This window comes from Pristiophorus japonicus, chromosome 17 (genome assembly GCF_044704955.1).
Source record: "Pristiophorus japonicus isolate sPriJap1 chromosome 17, sPriJap1.hap1, whole genome shotgun sequence".
Lineage (NCBI taxonomy): Eukaryota > Metazoa > Chordata > Chondrichthyes > Pristiophoridae > Pristiophorus > Pristiophorus japonicus.
In genome coordinates, this window is record NC_091993.1 from 99,990,012 (window position 1) to 100,008,550 (window position 18,539).

Consider the following 18,539-nt stretch of genomic DNA (forward strand, 5'->3'; position numbering starts at 1 on the left):
TCTGCCTCTGCACCTGCTTAAAATCTGTTACATCTCTAACTTTTTCCAGTTCTGACGAAAGATTAATTCTGTTTCTCTTCACAGGTGCTGCCTGACCTGCTGAGTGTTTCTAGTTCAGAACTGCAATCCTACTCAGCATAGCAACACTATTTACCAACTTTGTCCTAATGTAGCATTCTACTGATTGTTCAAATTAAATACGATCATGTAGAAGGAGTCTGTAACAATGTGGTATTCCACAAACATCCAGTGCATCTCATGTACAAATCCTGCCTGAAATATTAACGTACAACACATTTACCTTTGCTTGGGGAAAATCTTAATTGATTGTAATAGAGCATAGACCTCCTCATAGATTTTTTTTTTCATGCACAGGGTGTGGGCATTGCTGACAAGACCAGCATTTATTGCCCATCCCTAATTGCCCTTGAGAAGGTGGTGATGAGTCGTCTTATATACAACTGGCTTGCTGGGCCATTTCAGAGAGCAGTTGCTATCAACCACATTGCACATATAGGCCAGACCAGGTAAGTATGACAGATTTCCTTCCCTAGAGCACATTAGTGAACCAGATGATAATATTTATATTTAATTAACTGAATTTAAATTCCTCAGCTGCCGTGGTGAGATTTGAACTCACGTCTCCAGATTATTATTCCAGGCCTCTGGATTACTTGTTCAGCAACTTAGCCACTGTGCTACCATATCATTGCATTAACAGATGTGTCATCAAAATCAGTTCCTCTCAACAGGACATTGACCCTATCAGCAATGAGGTCAAATCAGTTCCTCTGCACTACTAGCTATAATAAACAATGGATTGTACCATAGTTATTAGACCACAGTTCGTCAAATAATGACATTTACTCTGCAAGAGGTTTTCACTAGTCAGGAATTCTTGCAGAAATATTCTTATGTGTTTTATAGGAAAATTACTGATGTGCTGTTAAAAGTTACATTTTTAGCCGTTTCAATGGGCCTAACTTTGCCCAACCCCTTTTTGTGTGCTGGAAAGGACGCCGGAAAAAAGGGGCCCCATCCTGGCCACTCTTCGGAGTCCCCAGAGTCCCAGCGTGGTGTGCAGTCTGAAGTAGGGGGGTGGAGCAACAGGCCAGCACCGAAAACAGTGCCGGCACCTGCGCGCATGCGCAGTGAAGTCTGCGCACATGCTCCTGCCCTCCCAGCATGTCCTGCGGGCTGTGAGCAGGACCCGATGCTCGCAGCCCCTATCCCCGGCCGAAGGGACGCCCCGATCTCGCCGCATCTATCCCCGGCCGCGTGGCCTCCCGCACCGGCCGGCTGGCCCGCTGAGTTCCCGGGCGAGGTAGGACTTCGGTTTTATTTTTTATTTATTGGTTGTCCTTCAGAGATTTGATTGGGCGGGGGGGGGGGCGGGAAGGAGGAGAATTTGGGGCGTGGGGGCAGAGAAAGAGTGTATTGGGGGGGAGGAGGAGAGTTTTGAGGGGGGGAGGGGAGGAGAAAGAATATTTTGTATACCAGCATCTCTCTCTCTCTGGTTAGCACCCCACCCCCACCCCCCGACATCGCGGCCAGCAGCTCGCATTTCTCCAGTAGGATTTACTTCATTTTTATTAGTATTTTAATTGTTTGAGCTTTTCCTTGCAATGTTTGGTGCTTGGTTGTTGAGGTCCTCTCCAGTTCCCCTCCCTCCCCTATCCCTGCCCTAATGTCTGCCGAATGTGCGTTGCTTTTTCTTCACTGCCCGCAAGGCTTTTCAGAGCTGGCCACATACGCTGACCTAAGTCGATTTGGAGTAAGCTTTTGCTGGCCACAGTTGCATAAATGGCCAAAACTGGCGTAAGTGTCTGGGAACGCCCCCTTTTGAAAAAAATACTGACCTAAAAAAAAAAATCGGACCTAACTGATTTACTCTGGAGCAAATTTTTTGGGGAAAATGGCATTTTTTAAACTTACGCCAGAAAAAACAACTTACTCCAAAAAAACTGATGCAAGTCATGGCCAAAGTTGGGCCCAATAGCTCATGGAGTAAAAAATGAAAGCAACATTGAGCAACTCAGGCTACTAAGTTTCCGATCTGATTCTGCTATGTGATGAGTTAGCTGATCTCAGCTGGACAGCAGTGGGGGTGCCACAGTTGATTTCAATACCACTGGACCATGGTTGGAAAAATCTGCTCCTGATTGCTATCTGGTGCCTTTGAACACACGCACATGTAGACATGGAGTGAGGATCAGGTTTGGCTCATGCACACCATGGTCAAACAGTCTGTTGGCACTCACTGCAAGGGCTCCCACATAAAGGTTTATAACCACTTGGATGAGGTACCGAAGGGTAGTTGGCACCTGAGTTAGCACCTTCACACAGCTTTCACCTTGATGATCAAAATTCACCAAAAGTTGTATATAAAGGGAGTGAAACACAAGATATAGCATTTACCTCGATTTCAAAAGAACACCTCTTCCACGAGTTTAATGTTTCCCATTCCTCACATTATTTTATGACCCGTCAGTAATATTGTTAATTCAGTGCTAAGTAGTGCCGAAGGATGGGTACTTTTTGTTGATGTCCATGTCCATTAGAAACTAGGTTGGATTATCAGACTCATTTCTTTTGGGACCTTTGCAGCCTGCAGAGAAAAACTTCCATTAGACTGATCTGTATTCAAAATGAGGTCCCAGAAATGAAAAGACAATGGGCTAACCCTCTGTATCATCCAGTCCCCTGAAATTGTAATGGAGCAAAGAAAAAAAGAAAAACTTGCATATAAAAAGCGCCGTTCACAACCACCGGATGTCCCAAAGCACTTTGCAACCGGTGAAGTACCTTTTTGGAGTGTAGCCACTGTTGCAATGTAGAAAACGCGGCAGCCAATTTGCACACAGTAAGGTCCCACAAACAACAATGTGATAATCTGTTTTAGTGATGTTGATTGAGGTATAAATAGTGGCCAGAACGCCAGGAGTAACACCCCTGCTCTTCTTCAAAATCGTGCCCTGCGTTCTTTTACGTCCATCTGAGCGAGTAGACGGGGCCTTAGTTTAACGTTCATCTGAAAAACGGCACCTCTGACAGTGCAGCGCTCCCTCAGTACTGCACTGGAGTATCAGCTTAGATTTTCATGCTCAAGTCTCTGGAGTGGGACTTGAATCCACAACCTTCAGAATCAGAGGCGAGGGTGCTGCGAACTGAGTCACTGAAGAAGTGTTCCACATGCGGAAAATATGAAATATAGCTTTTACAAAACTCTGCTAGAAAACTATAAGGAGTATTTTCTCGGATCTCTTCCAGTAAGGGTTGAACTGGGATGTGGTTCCACAGGTACTAACAGTTGTTTAGTACTTTTCCCAAGGGGCCATTCTTTATTCTTGAACCTAGACAGAGTGCGCCAACGGGCTATTCAACTATAGAGGGCATCGCCTCAACCCCAATCCTGTCTTCACCTTAAGTCCACACATGCACTTTTCAGCAGGGGTCACTGAATAGCAGGAAACATTTTGCCTCCCTCGGCCCGGGGGCACTGATGCCAATTTGAAATGTCAAACTGCTGCTCTAACTGAGATCAGCCAACTCAGCAGAGAACAGGGATTGAGCCTTGGACTCCGTGTCTGCTGAACAGACATGGAAATGAAAGAGATGAAGATGTTCACTCTATTTTTTCCAAGACTGCATTTACGTGTTCAGTGTTATGCAAAGTATTACAATTACTTAAAAACATTAGTTTGAAATAGTCAGTGTTTCTAACATATTGGTGTTTGTTATTGATCTACAGCCTCAAAATCTATTTACATAAACACACCCAAATAGACACATTGTCAATCTTCTGTCTTTTCTGAAGAACAATGTTTTGGAACACAGTTCATCAAAGGTCAGTGAGTACATGCTGTTTGCATTGATTGGTTCTGTCTGAATGCACAGAAAGAAACAAAAAGGCCTGTCCCATCCAATTATCTGCAAATCACCCTTTATGATTAATGCTTTGTGGGTCCTAAACAAGTGATACTGAGTGCGGAGGGTTATCAGATATCATTCAGTCTGTCTCTTCTTTTAGTGAACAGGAGCTTCAGGTAGCCATCAGTATAGAATCGTGGGATAGTACAGCACAGAAGGAGGCCATTTGGCCCATCGAGTCTGCGCTGTCCCTTTCGAAGCGCAATCCATCTGTGCTCTCATTTCAACTTGTTGGGAAAGAATAAAAGTACAATTTGTAAGATTAGGATCACAGGTCACACACAATTACCCAAAGGGTCTTAGGAGTCATAAGGAATTTTATTAAGGAGCGATAGTTCAAATATAGTCAAACACAACACACAATTAGGATAGACATATGACCATGACAAGTAGCTAGTATTAGTTCTGATCGGACAGACGGCTGGTGGCACGAACAGCTCTTCTTTGCACCATCTGCCCTGAAAAGCTCTTTAGATATCTCATTTATTCTCTTTTTAGGGGTGAGCCTGGCGTAAAATAATGGGCAGGACAACTTAACCTATGGTATGTCGAGTTCTTTGTCTCAACTCTTAGGTGAAACATAAAAACATAACATAAGAACATAAGAAATAGGAGCAGGTGTAGGCCATACGGCCCCTTAAGCCTGCTCCACCATTCAATACGATCATGCTGATCTGATCAAGGACTCAGGTCCACTTCCCTGCCCACTACTCATAACTCCTTATTCCCTTATCGGTTAAGAAACTGTCTATCTCTGTCTTAAATTTATTCAATGACCCAGCTTCCACAGCTCTCTGAGGCAGTGAATTCCACAGATTTACAACCCTCTGAGAGAAGAAATTCCTCCTCATTTCAGTTTTAAATGGATGGTCCCTTATTCTAAGATTATGCCCTCTAGTTCTAGTCTCCCCATCAGTGGAAACATCCTCTCTGCATCCACATCCTCTCCACATGTATTTCCTGCTTATACTTCCTGAAGGCCCATCTCTCCTGTCCTTATCCTCCCAAGGTTGGAGTCAGTCACACCATTCTTGGCTTTCAGATGCTTGTTATCAGTTATTTATGTTCACACTGTTCAAGTAGCTTTAGCTATTGTATCATGAAATGAATCATTAAATGTTATAACATCCGCAGGGAATTTAAAAAAAAATGCAAATTCTAAGCATGTATTCAATTATTCTTATAAATCAATCTGAAGAGACTTTTAAAATCTCAAGTTATTTGTTCCAATTCACGATTTCTTACCAACTTCTCTAATAAGCCCGATATAATTGCAGCAAAGCCCTATATAATTGCAGCAAAGCATCCTTACTCTTATACTCCAACCCCCTTGCAATAAAGGCCCACGGCTGACAATCTTACAACAATTCCACCAAGGTTCTGCTAAAATACAACTTTCAGTTTATTGTCAGCAGAAGATACTGCAGCATCCAGTCACAACCAAATTCCAATCAAATAATTGCATGGCGCAAACAATAAGGCATGTTGGGTTACCACTGGCATTATTAATGAAGTCAGTACTGTAGACAATGAGGCAATTTAAAACTCAATTCAGGGATGAAGAGGTGGAGCACAAGAATGATGTAAGCAAAACAAATGCAAGACCTCAAAACAGAATGGTGAGGCTTTTATGCAATACCAAATTTCATTTTATAAAAAGCAAAGGAAACTGATACAACATAAAAGGAGGCAACAGGGGTGAACTTGGTACCTTTCACGATATGCAAACACAGGATTCGTGCACAGCATAAAAGAAGAACTTCTACCGCTTTCCACTGGAAGCTATTAAAGTGGTGCAGCCGTCATCAAGAGAAGTTAAAAGGCGTATAGTCACATTGATGGTTGCTTAAATTGAAATGAACATAAGAAATAGCAGGAGTAGGCCATACAGCCCATCGAGCATGCTCCGCCATTCAATTAGATCGTTGCTGAACTTTTACGTCAACTCCACTCTCCCACCCGATCCCCATATCTCTTGATTCCCTTAGTGATCTCAGTCTTGAATATACTCATCGACTGAGCATCCACAGCTCTCTGGGGTAGAATTCCAAAGATTCACACTCCTTTGAATGACATCTCAGTGCTAAATGGTCGACCCATTATCCTGAAATTATGACCCCCCTCGTTCTAGACTCTCCAGTCAGGGTAAACAGCCTCCCAGCATCTACCCTGTTAAACCCTCTAAGAATTTTATACGTTCAATGAGATCACCTCTTATTCTTCTAAACTCCAGAGAATATAGTGCCATTCTACTCAAACTCTCTTCATAGGACAATCTCTCCATCTTAGGAATCAATCTAGCGAACCTTTGTTACACCTTTCTAAGGCAAGCATAACCCTCCTCAGGTAAGGAGACCAAAACCACACACAGTACTCCAGGTGTGGTCTCACCAAAGCCCTATATAATTGCAGCAAAGCATCCTTACACTTATACTCCAACCCCCTCGCAAAAAAGGCCAACATACCATTTGCTTTCCTAATTGCTTGCTATACCTGCATGTTAACTTTCTCTCAAAGGGACCAAAGGGATCAAATCCCTTTGAATTTCAACATTTACTAGTCTCAGCTTTTAAAAAATATTCTGCTTTTCCATTCTTCCTATCAAAGTGGATAATTTCACACTTTCCCATAATATACTCTGCCAGCTTCTCGCCAAATCACTTAACCGGTCAAATACCTTTGCAGCCTCTATGCGTCCACTTCACAGCTTACTTTCTCACCTATCTTTAGAAATCGGAGGGGGCCAAGGATTTATCCTTGCCCGCCCCTCCTATTTCTCATCTACATGCTGCCCTTCAGCAATATCATCCAAAAATACAGCATCAGTTTCCACATATACGCTGATGACACCCCTCTCAACACCTCCACTGTCTCTAAATTGTCAGACTGCTTGTCCAAATACTGGATGAGCAGAAATTTCCTCTAAATAAATATTGGGAAGACTGAAGCCATTGTCTTTGGTTCCTGCCACAAAGTCTGTTCTCTAGCCACCAACTCCATCCCTCTCCCTGGCAACTGTCTGATGCTGAACCAGACTGTTTGCAACCTTGGTGTTATATCTGACCCCAAAATGAGCTTCCAGCCACATATCTGTGGCATAACTAAGACCACCTATTTCTACCTCTGGAATATCGCCTGACTCCTCCCCTGCCTCAGATAATTGGCTGCATTTAGCCTCATTCATGCCTTTGTTACCTCTAGACTTGACTATTCCAACACACGCTTGGCCAGCCTCCCAAGTTCTAACATCCATAATCTGAGGTCATCCAAAACTCTGCCGCCATGTCCTAACTCGCACCAAGTCCCGCTCACCCATCACCTCTGTGCTCGCTGACCTACATTGGCTCCTGTTAAGCAATGCCTCAATTTTAAAATTCTCATCCTTGTTTTCAAATCCCTGCATGGCCTCATCCCCTCCCAATCTCTGCAATCTCCTCCAGCCTCACAACCCTCCGAGATATCTGCGCTCCTCTAATTCTAGCCTCTTGAGCATCCCCAATTTTAATTGCTCCACCACTGTGGGTATGCCTTCAACTGCCAATAACCTAAGTTCTGGAATTCCCTGCCTAAATATCTCAGCCTCTATATCACTCTTTCCTCCTTTAAGACGTTCCTTAAAACCTACCTCGTTGGCCAAGTTTTTGGTCACCTGCCCTAATTTCTCCTTATGTGGCTCGGTGTCAAATATTTTGTCTCATAATATTCCTGTGAAGTGTCTTGGGACGTTTTACTACATTAAAAGGCGCTATATAAATATAAGTTGTTGTTATTGTTGCTAGCTTTGTATTGTCAGCAAACTTGGATATATTATCAGTCCCCCCATCTAAGTCATTGATAGAGATTGTAAAGAGCTGAGGCCCAAGCACTGATCTTTGCGGCACTCAACGAGGTACACCCTGCCATTCGGAAAATGACCCGTTTAGTCCTACTCTCTGCTTTCTGTCTATAGAAACATAGGAACAGGAGAAGGCCATTAAGCCCTTCAAGTCGGTGCCGCTATTCAGTGAGATCCTGGCTGATCTGTGACTGAACTCATATCTCTGTTAGCCAATCCTCAATCCATACTAATATATCACCCCCAATCCAGCATCAAGACAATCTTTGGAAAGAGTATTCAATGCATCGACCACTTTAGTAAAATACTACTATGGGGACTGGGTGGTGCAATAACACAGAGCACTGTCCTTTCATAACTAGTATTTGGAGTTGGCATCAAACCCAGTTCAATGAAATAAAGTCACTTCTGTCTGTCAGCTACAAAGGACCAATGTGAAATGAGTTTGGGTAGTCTCAACACATAAAAAGATGTTTGGTGCCAAAGCAGCAAATTAAAAGATGTTATGAAAGGCACAACTTGCCTCGTGCTATCGATTGCACGAGGCAATGTGACCCTTTAACTTTTAAAGCACCTCCCTCAGTTGCCTTAGCAATGCTGGATGCCAGGAATGCAGCAGTGAAATCCACTGGATGGTGTATTCCTATCATTTGTTCATGTCTGCCCAAATATGGGCACATTCAACGTCCCTCGCCACTTGCGCTGGAAGATCCCAAGGTTAGTAGTTGATGTAGGGGAGCCTGTGGAACAGCTTTCCAACACGTTTCACCCGCTGTGACCCAATTTGCTGAAGTGGGCTCAATTTTCCCCAGTGATTTGCGCTGTTTTTTGGCGTGCACGGCTTTTTTTGGCGTAGGTTAAAAAATTTAAGTTTCCCAAAGGAATGTGTGCCAGTGTAACTTAATTAGTTATAATTGTTTTAGGTTAGTTTTCTTTTTGCGTCATGACCTGATGTCTGCGGCAGTTTTTGTCAATTATGTAAGTTTGTCCCCAAAATATTTCTCCTAGGTCGGCGTATGTGACCACCCCCGAAAAACCTTCTGGTGACTTAAGAAAAATCATTGTACAAAGACGCCATTGTTTTTCAGCCAGCGAAGTTTGGAGAGTCAAGAAGACTTAAATGTGCGTAATAAAGATTACATTTTTTACCTTATAACATAGTAAATGGAAGTTAATGGAATTCTGTAAGTTTTCCTATTTTTTCAACTGACACGCCACCACTGAACGTCTGCAAACAGGGTTTGAGGGACAGAGTGTCGGCTGGCAGAATTGGTCCTGCTCCCGGACATGGGGCTCAGCTGCAAAAGAAGCCCGTGGGGAGTGGGAAGAGGGAGGTGGGGGGCTTTGGAAGGTGATCGGAAGGCATCAGAAGACTGCAGTACACATCAAATGTAGCCCAGGATGTTGGGGGATGGTGCGGCGGGGGCGGGGGGGGGCGGTCCCGATACTGTACCTGCTCAGACCTGGGGGTGGTCCACACAGACCTGTCGAGAGAGAGAACAAAGAACCTTGCCCTGCCTACCTGCCGTTTTGAGCTACTGGCAAAGGTAACATTTAATTATGGGGGCAACACTGACAATGCCATACCTTGTGCGAGCCTTCTGCATGATGGTGCTGCAGAGGAGACAATTGATTCGACGTCATCGCATGAGGAAGCTCAGAGCCCGTAGGGTGATGGGCAGGAGGCCTACTCATGTCAGGCATATCGAGGCAGGCGTTCATACCTGCACCTGAGTGATGCAGACTGTGTCAGAAGGCTGCGTTTTTGCAAAGAATTTGATCTGTGAGTTGGTAAAAGCAGACCTGCAACCTAGAAGCATCAGGAGGACTGCTTTGTCAGTTGAAGTCAAGATTACAGCTGCACTTTCATTCTATGCATCCGGATCGTTCCAAGCTACTACTGGGGATGTGTGTGCCATTTCTCGACATGCAACACATGTTTGCATTCGGCGGGTGACTGCTGCACGATATGCTCGGAGGAATGGCTACATAAAGATCCCCATGACCACCCAGGCAATGCGTGACAGGGCTGTGGGCTTCTCCAGGATTGCTGGTTTCCCAAAGGTACAGAGCTGCATTGATTGTACCCACATCGCCTTGCGGGCACCTTTGGAGGATTCAGAGATGTACAGGAACAGAAAAGGCTTCCACTCCATTAATGTGCAGCTCGTGTGTGACGACATGCATCGCATCATGTCAGTTGATGCAAGATTCCCTGGGAGCACCCATGATGCATTCATCCTACACGAGAGTGTTATATCTGACATGTTTCAGCAGCAGCCAGAAGGGCAGAGCTGGCTACTGGGAGACAAAGGATACGGCCTCGCCATCTGGCTCATGACGCCCCTACGCATAACCCGGACGGAAGCTGACCAGGAATAAACCATGTCGCACATTGCAACGCGCAGCATAATAGAGAGGACCATTAGCATCTTGAAACAGCATTTCCGATGCCTGGACCATTTCGGAGGCTACTTGCTATACTCCCGAGATTGTCGGTCAGTTCACTGTTGTGTGCTGCATGCTGCATGCTGCATAATTTAGCCATCATGACGCAGCAGCAGATGGTAGTAGAAGACTCACCTGAGGTGAGAGTGGCTGATGATAATGAGGAAGATGCAGATGATGATGAGGAGGACGATGACAAGGACGAGGACGAGGAAGCCATGCAACTACCTGAACCCGGAGCATGACGGCGGAGGAGGGTGGGCTGTCTTGCCCCTTTAACGATTGCACGAGCCTTGTGCCAGCAGCTCATCCGTGAACGCTTTGCTGCCTGAAGGCTCAGCGGCAACTATTCCACATGGACCATGTTTACTGTTTGGACCTGTTCCATAATGTTGTGTTGTGTTAAAGGAGCAAATGATGGAAATTATTCTTGTTTACTTCAAAAGTTGTGTTCATAATGGAACAAATAATGTAAATGATTCAGTTATAATTTAAAATATATTTTATTCAAAAGTTTAACATTTGTTTGTACTTAACTTCAATAAACATATTCTTGTATCAAACTTTAAAGTTTTCACTTAAGATCACTTAAAAACTTTAAGATCACTTGCTAACTTTTAAACTTGTAAATTTACATAACTTACAAAAAACTTGTAATTTGAGAACAGTTACAACAGTAACAATAATAACAACAGCAGCAGCAAAGAAAGGCCTCACCCATCTCTCCTCCACCTTATTCTAAGATCGCCGTTGTGCTTGGTCTTGGTGACTCTACCCCTGCCCGTAGGCGGTGGCGCAGTGTTTCTCGGGTTGGTACGAAACTTACTCTTTCGAAAATCTCGGGTAATGCGCACTTCTTGATGGGGGGGTAGGAGGGGTCAGATGGTAATGTGGAAGACCTGGCTTGGGCCTCTTCAGAGGCTGGTCTGAGGATTGGAGTGGGAGTGGCAGTTGATTCTGTCAATGGGCACGGAGTCTGGGCGTGTTCCCTTATTGCAGCAGCTAACTCCAACATTCCCAATCTTTTGTTTGATGCCAGTGTCTCAGCTATGTGTGACATGCCCTCCCTCATGTTGAGCAACATTGTGTGCAACATTCCCTCGCTCATGTTCACTGACAACACATCAGCGACCTATGGCATTCCCTCCCTCATGTACGCCGACATGGTTTCAGCTGACTGAGATATTCCCTCCCTCATGTTCGTGGGCAGCGTTCCCATTTCTCGAGAGAATGTTGTTACTTCTCCCGACAGTCCCGATACCTCATCACCCACTCCACTGATGGTGTCCAGGAGTGATCGTGTAAGGTCAATACTCTCTGCACTCATTGCCATCATCTGAACCACATCTGTTAGATCCTGCACCTCAGGACAGCGCAGTCGAGCTCTCCTTCCCCTCCTCACCCTGGGTGTGGCTCGCAGCATCCTAGTGGGACCTGCAGCCTCGGACAGTGGGGCACTGGGTATGCCTTGCTGCATCCCACTGGGACCTGCAACCTGGGACAATGGGGCCCTCGGTGTGCCTCGCTGCACCCACTGGAACCCCCAGTCTTGGACAGTGGGAAATCATGGAATGTCCCACCAACACTCAAACCACTACTCAGGGAAGAGGCTAGCATCGGAATGGGGGGCACCTGCAGCTCCTCCAATGTGAGTACAATAGTGGGGACTTCATCCATCCCCTCCCCATCACCCTCACCCCCATGCTCTTGGTCTGGAAGGTGGGATTGGAAGATGTTCTCCTCTTCAGGCTCATCCTCGTCTGAATCTTCTTCTGTATCATCAGTGTTGACCTCAAGTTCTGCAAAATATAACAGAACAGACAAATGGTTAGCAGCAGAGGAGAGAGCAGGGTGGCATGATTAGGCTCAAACTGCATAGGCAGCAGGCTGATTTGAAGGACCACAATAAATGATAGCACATTGCATCAACCGATGCGTAGCTGAAGGAGACATCCCCATGAACCGAAGTATGGCTAGCCCATGCAGTATTTAACATTTAGGAAAGCCAAACTGTTGAATTTGCAGGACTTACCCTCTCTCTGGAGTGCGGGCCCAGCTTGTGCAGTGGTGGTTGCTTTTTTCCAGGCAGGACCCATCAAAGCAGCGACCCTCTTTTCCAAGTGTGCCAGTGGGTGCAGATTTGCCGGGCCTCCTCCTGTTCGAGTTCTTTCTCATTTGTTGTGTGCCACCTTCCTCTGCAAAGATGAAAATATAACTTTTTAGAGAGGGTGACTTTCTGCTGGGTGGGACATATACAGATGGTCACATTTACAATTGCAATTCCATTGAAAAATGAAAATATTACTTACACTAACTACTTGACCAAGGTCCTGCCACTTCTTTTTGCACTGGCCTCCAGACCTCAGGGTGGTTACCATTGCACAGTAATCTTCTGCAAGTTGGTTCCAGTGTTTCTTCATTTGTTTGAGTGGAACTTTTATGTGACCTCTGCTGGTGTCCAGCTCCTGCTACCTGCCCTCAATCACAGTAACTAGTGCCTGCACTTCATCCTGTAAGAAATTCTTGGTCCTTGTGCTGCGATGCATCTTGTATTGCAGCTCCGATTTTTCCAATGAGAATTAAAGTTCTCACACACAACTGGCTCTTTAAAAATGGCCGTTTGCAGACCGCCAGCTGTACTGGGCATGCGAAAGGAATCACGTCAAACACATCTTTTTTTTTTTCACGCCTGCGCAGGAGGGGCGGCATCATTTTTTCGGCGCAGACAGTAGGCTCCACCCCCCGAGGCTACAGGACACGCTGCGTGATGCCAATTTTGAAAAATAAAGCAGGGAAACTTGGCACATTTATTTTTGGAGTAGTTCTGGCCTAGAAAAACAGGCGTTACGCTGGTAATACACCAAAAAACAGCTTTGGGCAAAATTCCATTTTCATACCAAAATTATGATAACATTTATTGAAAATATTTTACATGCAAAAAAATTGCTTCTTTTCATCTTCATTGCATAGAGCAGTTCCTTCAAACCTGTCAGCTACAAGTCTCCTGGTAGGCTACAGAAACTGGATTTAACATCCTAAGTAGCAGGTGCAGATCACAAACTCCAGGCTCACAGGAACCAACTTGAAAAAAGCAATGGAGGATGAAGAAATTTAAGATTAATATCAGGAAGTATTTCTTTACTCAAGGACTCAACACATGAAATGGACTTGAGTAGGGTAGTAGAGGCAAAACAAATTGGATTAATTTAAGAAACAGCTGGAGATTTGGATGAGGAACTGCAGATTTCTTGTGAATGGATTCACTAAGATGTGCCAAGTGACCTTTCTTAATAATATTTATCCTGTGATCTCAGTCTCTATTATCAACATGTAGAAAAGCCAAGCCCAGGACCAGTACCTAAAAGTGTACACGATCCAGGCACAGCATTGTGTTATAAATAAATTCCTGTAGGTTAGCATTTGGTACATGGTGAGAATAGTGACTGCTTTCTGCACTGAGTGAGTCCGTTAATAAATTGCTTTATTGGCTACAAGTGGGTGCTGCAGCCCATTAAACATCAGGAATAGTTATTTTAGACACAAGATTGAAGTCTCCCCACTGACAATTCTATTATGATCAAGCAGATGTTTTGTGTTTATTCTTGAATCATAATGTCCCATTTTCATCCAAGTGGCAGTATAGAAAGAAAGACTTGCATTTATATAGCACCTTACACCACTACTTGATGTCTCAAAGCACTTTACAGAAATGAACTACTTTGGAGTGTAGTCACTGTGGGAAACACGGCAGCTAATTTGGGTACAGCAAGCTCCCACAAACAACAATATGATAATGACCAGATTTTCTGTTATGTTGATTGAGGAATAAATATTGGACAGGACACCAGGGATAAGTGCCATGGAATCTTTTACATTCACCTGAGAGCACAGACAGGGCTTCAGTTTAATGTCTCATCTGAAAGACAGCACCTCTGACAGTGCAGCACTCCCACAGCATTGCACTGGAATGTCAACCTAGATTTATAATGTGCTCAAGTCCTGGCGTGGGACTTGAACCCACAACCTTCTTGACCTCAGAGGTGAGTGTGCTACTCACTGAGCCACAGCTGGCACTCCATATAGGAACTTTCTAGGCATAGGTGTCACCTAGTTTTCCAGCAAAAAGAGTGGTGTGCAAATAACATAACCAGTGACGTAGTCCAAATGATAAAACAGCATCTTGGCTGCTTATTTTACAATAGTTTAACACAGTGCAGTGGCTTTAAGAATCTGGAATGCGTTCTTTGATTTTCTGATATATAAACACATGTGCACCCATTGCACTCTGTGCAAAACAAAACACGTAAGCATTTAATGTTTGGTGGGATTTGACAGAACAATTCTTATGTCTGATGTCCTTGGTAGCTCTTTATGCACACTGTTGTTTAAGAAATATCTAATGTCCTGCCCACCCTGATAACCTCCTGCTGGCATTGACACATCCTGGGATATAGCATTGCGGAAGCCTGCATCGTACCCAAGTGGCTATTTCCATGTTTAACTATATAAATCTTCAAAGCCAAGCCGATTGTATTTTCAACAGACTTGGATGCAGACACACAGATTTGTATGCAGACATGGACAGTCCAGGGGCACTAAGGCTCTTATTATGATCAGCTAACTCAGCACAGACAGACAATCAAACTGGAGAGTCTGCTCCTTCCTGCTCTTTAGGAATTATTTTTTTGTCAGATAGTGCACAACCAACCAAGCCACTGTAAATCCCAGAAATATCAATGAGAAGTCACAATGTTTTTTACAGTTTTAGGTAGGCAAGGGTTAAGTGTAGCATCTGTTATTATTTTAACCCTGTAGAAAAATCTGTTTAAAACTTTGTCCACTAAGGGGTAAAAGCAAATGTGCACATAAACCAGGAAAAAATGCATAATGCTCAGGTTTACTTTTTTTTTCAAACTAATTTTAAACGGACCTTTGCGAGTAGTGATAGAATGTTAAATGGTACCTTTGTGAAGCAGTTAGGCTACAAGACTTGCAACCTCAGAGTCATGAGTTTAAATTCCACCATGGCAAATTCTGAAATTCAATTCAATGTAATAAATCTGACCAAGCATCTGTGATAACAATGCAGACCTCAGTCCATCTAGCCTACCCTTCTAAATCTCTCAACATTTTCCTCACCAGAATTCTAAAATTAATAGTCCTGTGACCCATTTCAAGCAGGAATTCATCTAGTCCTTTTTTAACATGTCTCATGGCTTTTTATTCTACGAAACCCACTGACAATCTGTTCCAAAATGTTATCCCCCTCTTACTAAATAATATTTACCTAAATGTCCTATATTCTTTTGTCACTTTATGTTAACAGAAATCTCCCAAGACATTTACTTCTATAATTACAATTTTTTTGCTTTGACTGTCGAGATTCAACATATATCCCCAGTCCTCGCACTTGAACTTTTCAGAATCCAACTTCTCCACATCCATGATAATCTCAAAAGAACTCTGCTTCATCTTCTTTCTTCCCTCCAGGAAGCAAAGTCCCAGTAGACAACCTTTCCTCATAATTCAACCCACTTAAGTTCAGAAATCTGACTCACAATTTTCCTTTGGAGTTCATTTGGAGCCAAAACAAAAACATGTAATGGCAAAGGATACATTGTAGAAATAATGGACCACACAATACACTTGTTAGCACATTTGAAGCCCATGGGATTAAAGGGAACGTGGTAGTATGGATACAAAATTGGCTAAGGGACAGAAAGCAGAGAGTAGTGGTGAATGGTTGCTTTACAGACTGGAGGAAGGTATGCAGTGGTGTTCCCCAGGGGTTATCATTAGGTCCACTGTTCTTTTTGATATATATATCAATGACCTGGGCTTGAGTATACAGGGCATAATTTCAAAGTTTGCAGATGACACAAACCTTGGAAATGTAGTAAATGATGAAGAGGATAGTAAGAGATTTCTGGCTCAATTTTCCCCAAATCTGTTTTTTGCCGTACTTGAAGAGTTACGCCCGTTTTTTTGGGGCCCAAGTATGCCAAAGAAAAATCATCCAAGTTTCCCCGTTTGAATTCTTCATTTTGGCGCCGCCTAGCCTGTCGTTTAGTTTTGGGGGTGGAGCCCAAGATCTGCGCCAAAAAGATTGGGTTGCCACGGTAACCAGGGACATAATGCAGGCTGAGGCTGCAAAGTGAAACATACAGCCAGCTCACAGCAACCTGCACAAGCACATTACAGCAACTTACCTCCATTAAATTATTAAAGTCTTCACCCCCCACGCCCCCCTCCCCTCCTCTCCTCTCCTCTCCCAATGCCGGTCCCTGCTCCTATCCCTGGCTGATTGGCCTCCTCCCTCCTGGTCCCACTCCTAACTATGCCCAAAAGGCTTCCCCCCAGCCGCCTCTCTCCCACTCTCCCACCTCTCCTGCTGTTGCTGCCTGGGCACCTGTTCTGCTGATTTACTGACCTGCGCCGATTTTCTTAACTCACCAGAAGGTTTTTCTACAGAGGCCACATACGCCAGCCTAAGAAAAATTGGAGTAAATCGGAGCTGGCCAAACTTGCCTAAATGGCCAGAATTGGCACGGGTGGCAGGTTATGCCCCCATGACTGAAAAAAAACTAACCGAAAAAATCGTAACTAACCGAGTTACGCTGGCGCACTTTGATTGGGGAAAATTGTATTAGGCCAAAAAAAGCAGCGCGCCAATAAAACGCCGCAAATCACTGGAAAACTGAGGAGGACATAGACAGACTGGTGAAATGGGCAGACACATGGCAGATGAAATTTAACGCAGAGAAGTATGAAGTGAAACATTTTGGTAGGAAGAATGAGGAGCGGCAATATAAATTAAATTAGACAATTTTAAAGGGGGTGCAGGAACAGAGACCTCGGGGTGTATGTGCACAAGTCTTTGAAGGATAATTTGAGAAGGCTGTTAAAAATATATATATTTTATCCTTGACTTTGTTAATAGAGGCATGGAGTACAAAAGCAAGGAAGTTAGACTAAAACTTTATAAAACACTGGTTAGGCCTCTGTTGGTGTATTGTGTTCAATTCTGGGCACCACACTTTAGGAAGGATGTCAAAGCCTTCGAGAGGGTGCAGAAAGATTTATTAGAATGGTACCAGGGATGAGAGACTTCAGTTATGTGGAGAGACTGGAGAAGCTGGGGTTGTCTTCCTTCGAGCAGAGAAGGAGAAGGTGGTGGAAGCACTTTTAAAAGGGAATTGGATAAATACTTGAGGGGAAAAAAAGTGCAGGCCTATGGGGAAAGAGCAAGGGAGAGGAACGAGTTGGATAGCTCTACTAAAGATGGTGCACAGGCACGATGGGCCGAATGGCCTCTTTCTGTGCTGTATCATTCTATGTTTTGAAGAATCAATGGAATTGTTAACAATGCATGTTGTGTTATATAAAAAGAGTTGTGGTATTTTGCAGCATATTATAGCATACTGCAATAGTATTTAGGAAATTAAAGCCACATTTTTAACTCTCACTTTACCCAACCACCCACCAAATTTCACAGACAGGAGAAGTTGATATAGAATGTGAAGGATACAGCATCACTTCTTGGCAGAATTCTGGGAGATCTATCTAAGTACTAGCAATGCTTTTTCAGTTACAATCCAATTCGTCATAGAGGATCCACAGTCTGCCTACTTTTCTCCTGTTGTAGGAGGTTGGACTGTAGTGCGTGGAGTTGTTCATCTTTATCAGCTTTGAACTTTATTTAGTTATGGAACATGAAAGGAGTTTTCTCTGCAGCCTGCCAAACAGCATTGGAGAGATTTGAGCTCTGAAACTGCTAACCGTGCCAAGTATGCCAGAATTCCTGAACATGTCCACATCTATCATCAGCTTTTCTACTAATAAAGACACAATAATTTTTAGGAACAGAGCAGACATTAAACTCAAACAAATGCATCACCTTTTTAAGAATCAACCCCACTTACCTGCCTTCTCATCATATTCTCAATTCCTTCTCTCTCTAGAAAATCATCTTCATAGATATCTCTACCAGTTTCTTCAAAGTTGCTGCATCTGCTCTCTTTTCAATCGTAGTATTTATTCTGTATCAGATGTTTAAAAAATGAACGATTATAAAAAGTCTCTTCAAAAACAGTGCTGTTGCCAAGACTTCAGTTTTACCTCCACCCTGGATGTGCCAAATTGGGCATGTAAACAATCCGCTAATTTTAATGCCATGGCATCTAAAGTGGAACTCTGAGGACATCTTACAATTGTGACTTTAGAAACATAGAAACATAGAAACATAGAAAATAGGTGCAGGAGTAGGCCATTCGGCCCTTCTAGCCTGCACCGCCATTCAATGAGTTCATGGCTGAACATTCAACTT

The 18,539-nt window shown here is 43.8% G+C and overlaps 1 long non-coding RNA gene across 1 annotated transcript; it reads left to right on the forward strand.

The window, feature by feature from the left end:
* Positions 1-288: 288 nt before the first annotated feature.
* Positions 289-8,885, forward strand: LOC139228243 (uncharacterized). The gene is made up of 3 exons (XR_011587533.1): positions 289-527; positions 3,752-3,847; positions 8,774-8,885. It is a non-coding gene; the product is annotated as an uncharacterized lncRNA (long non-coding RNA).
* The last annotated feature ends 9,654 nt before the right edge of the window (positions 8,886-18,539 follow it).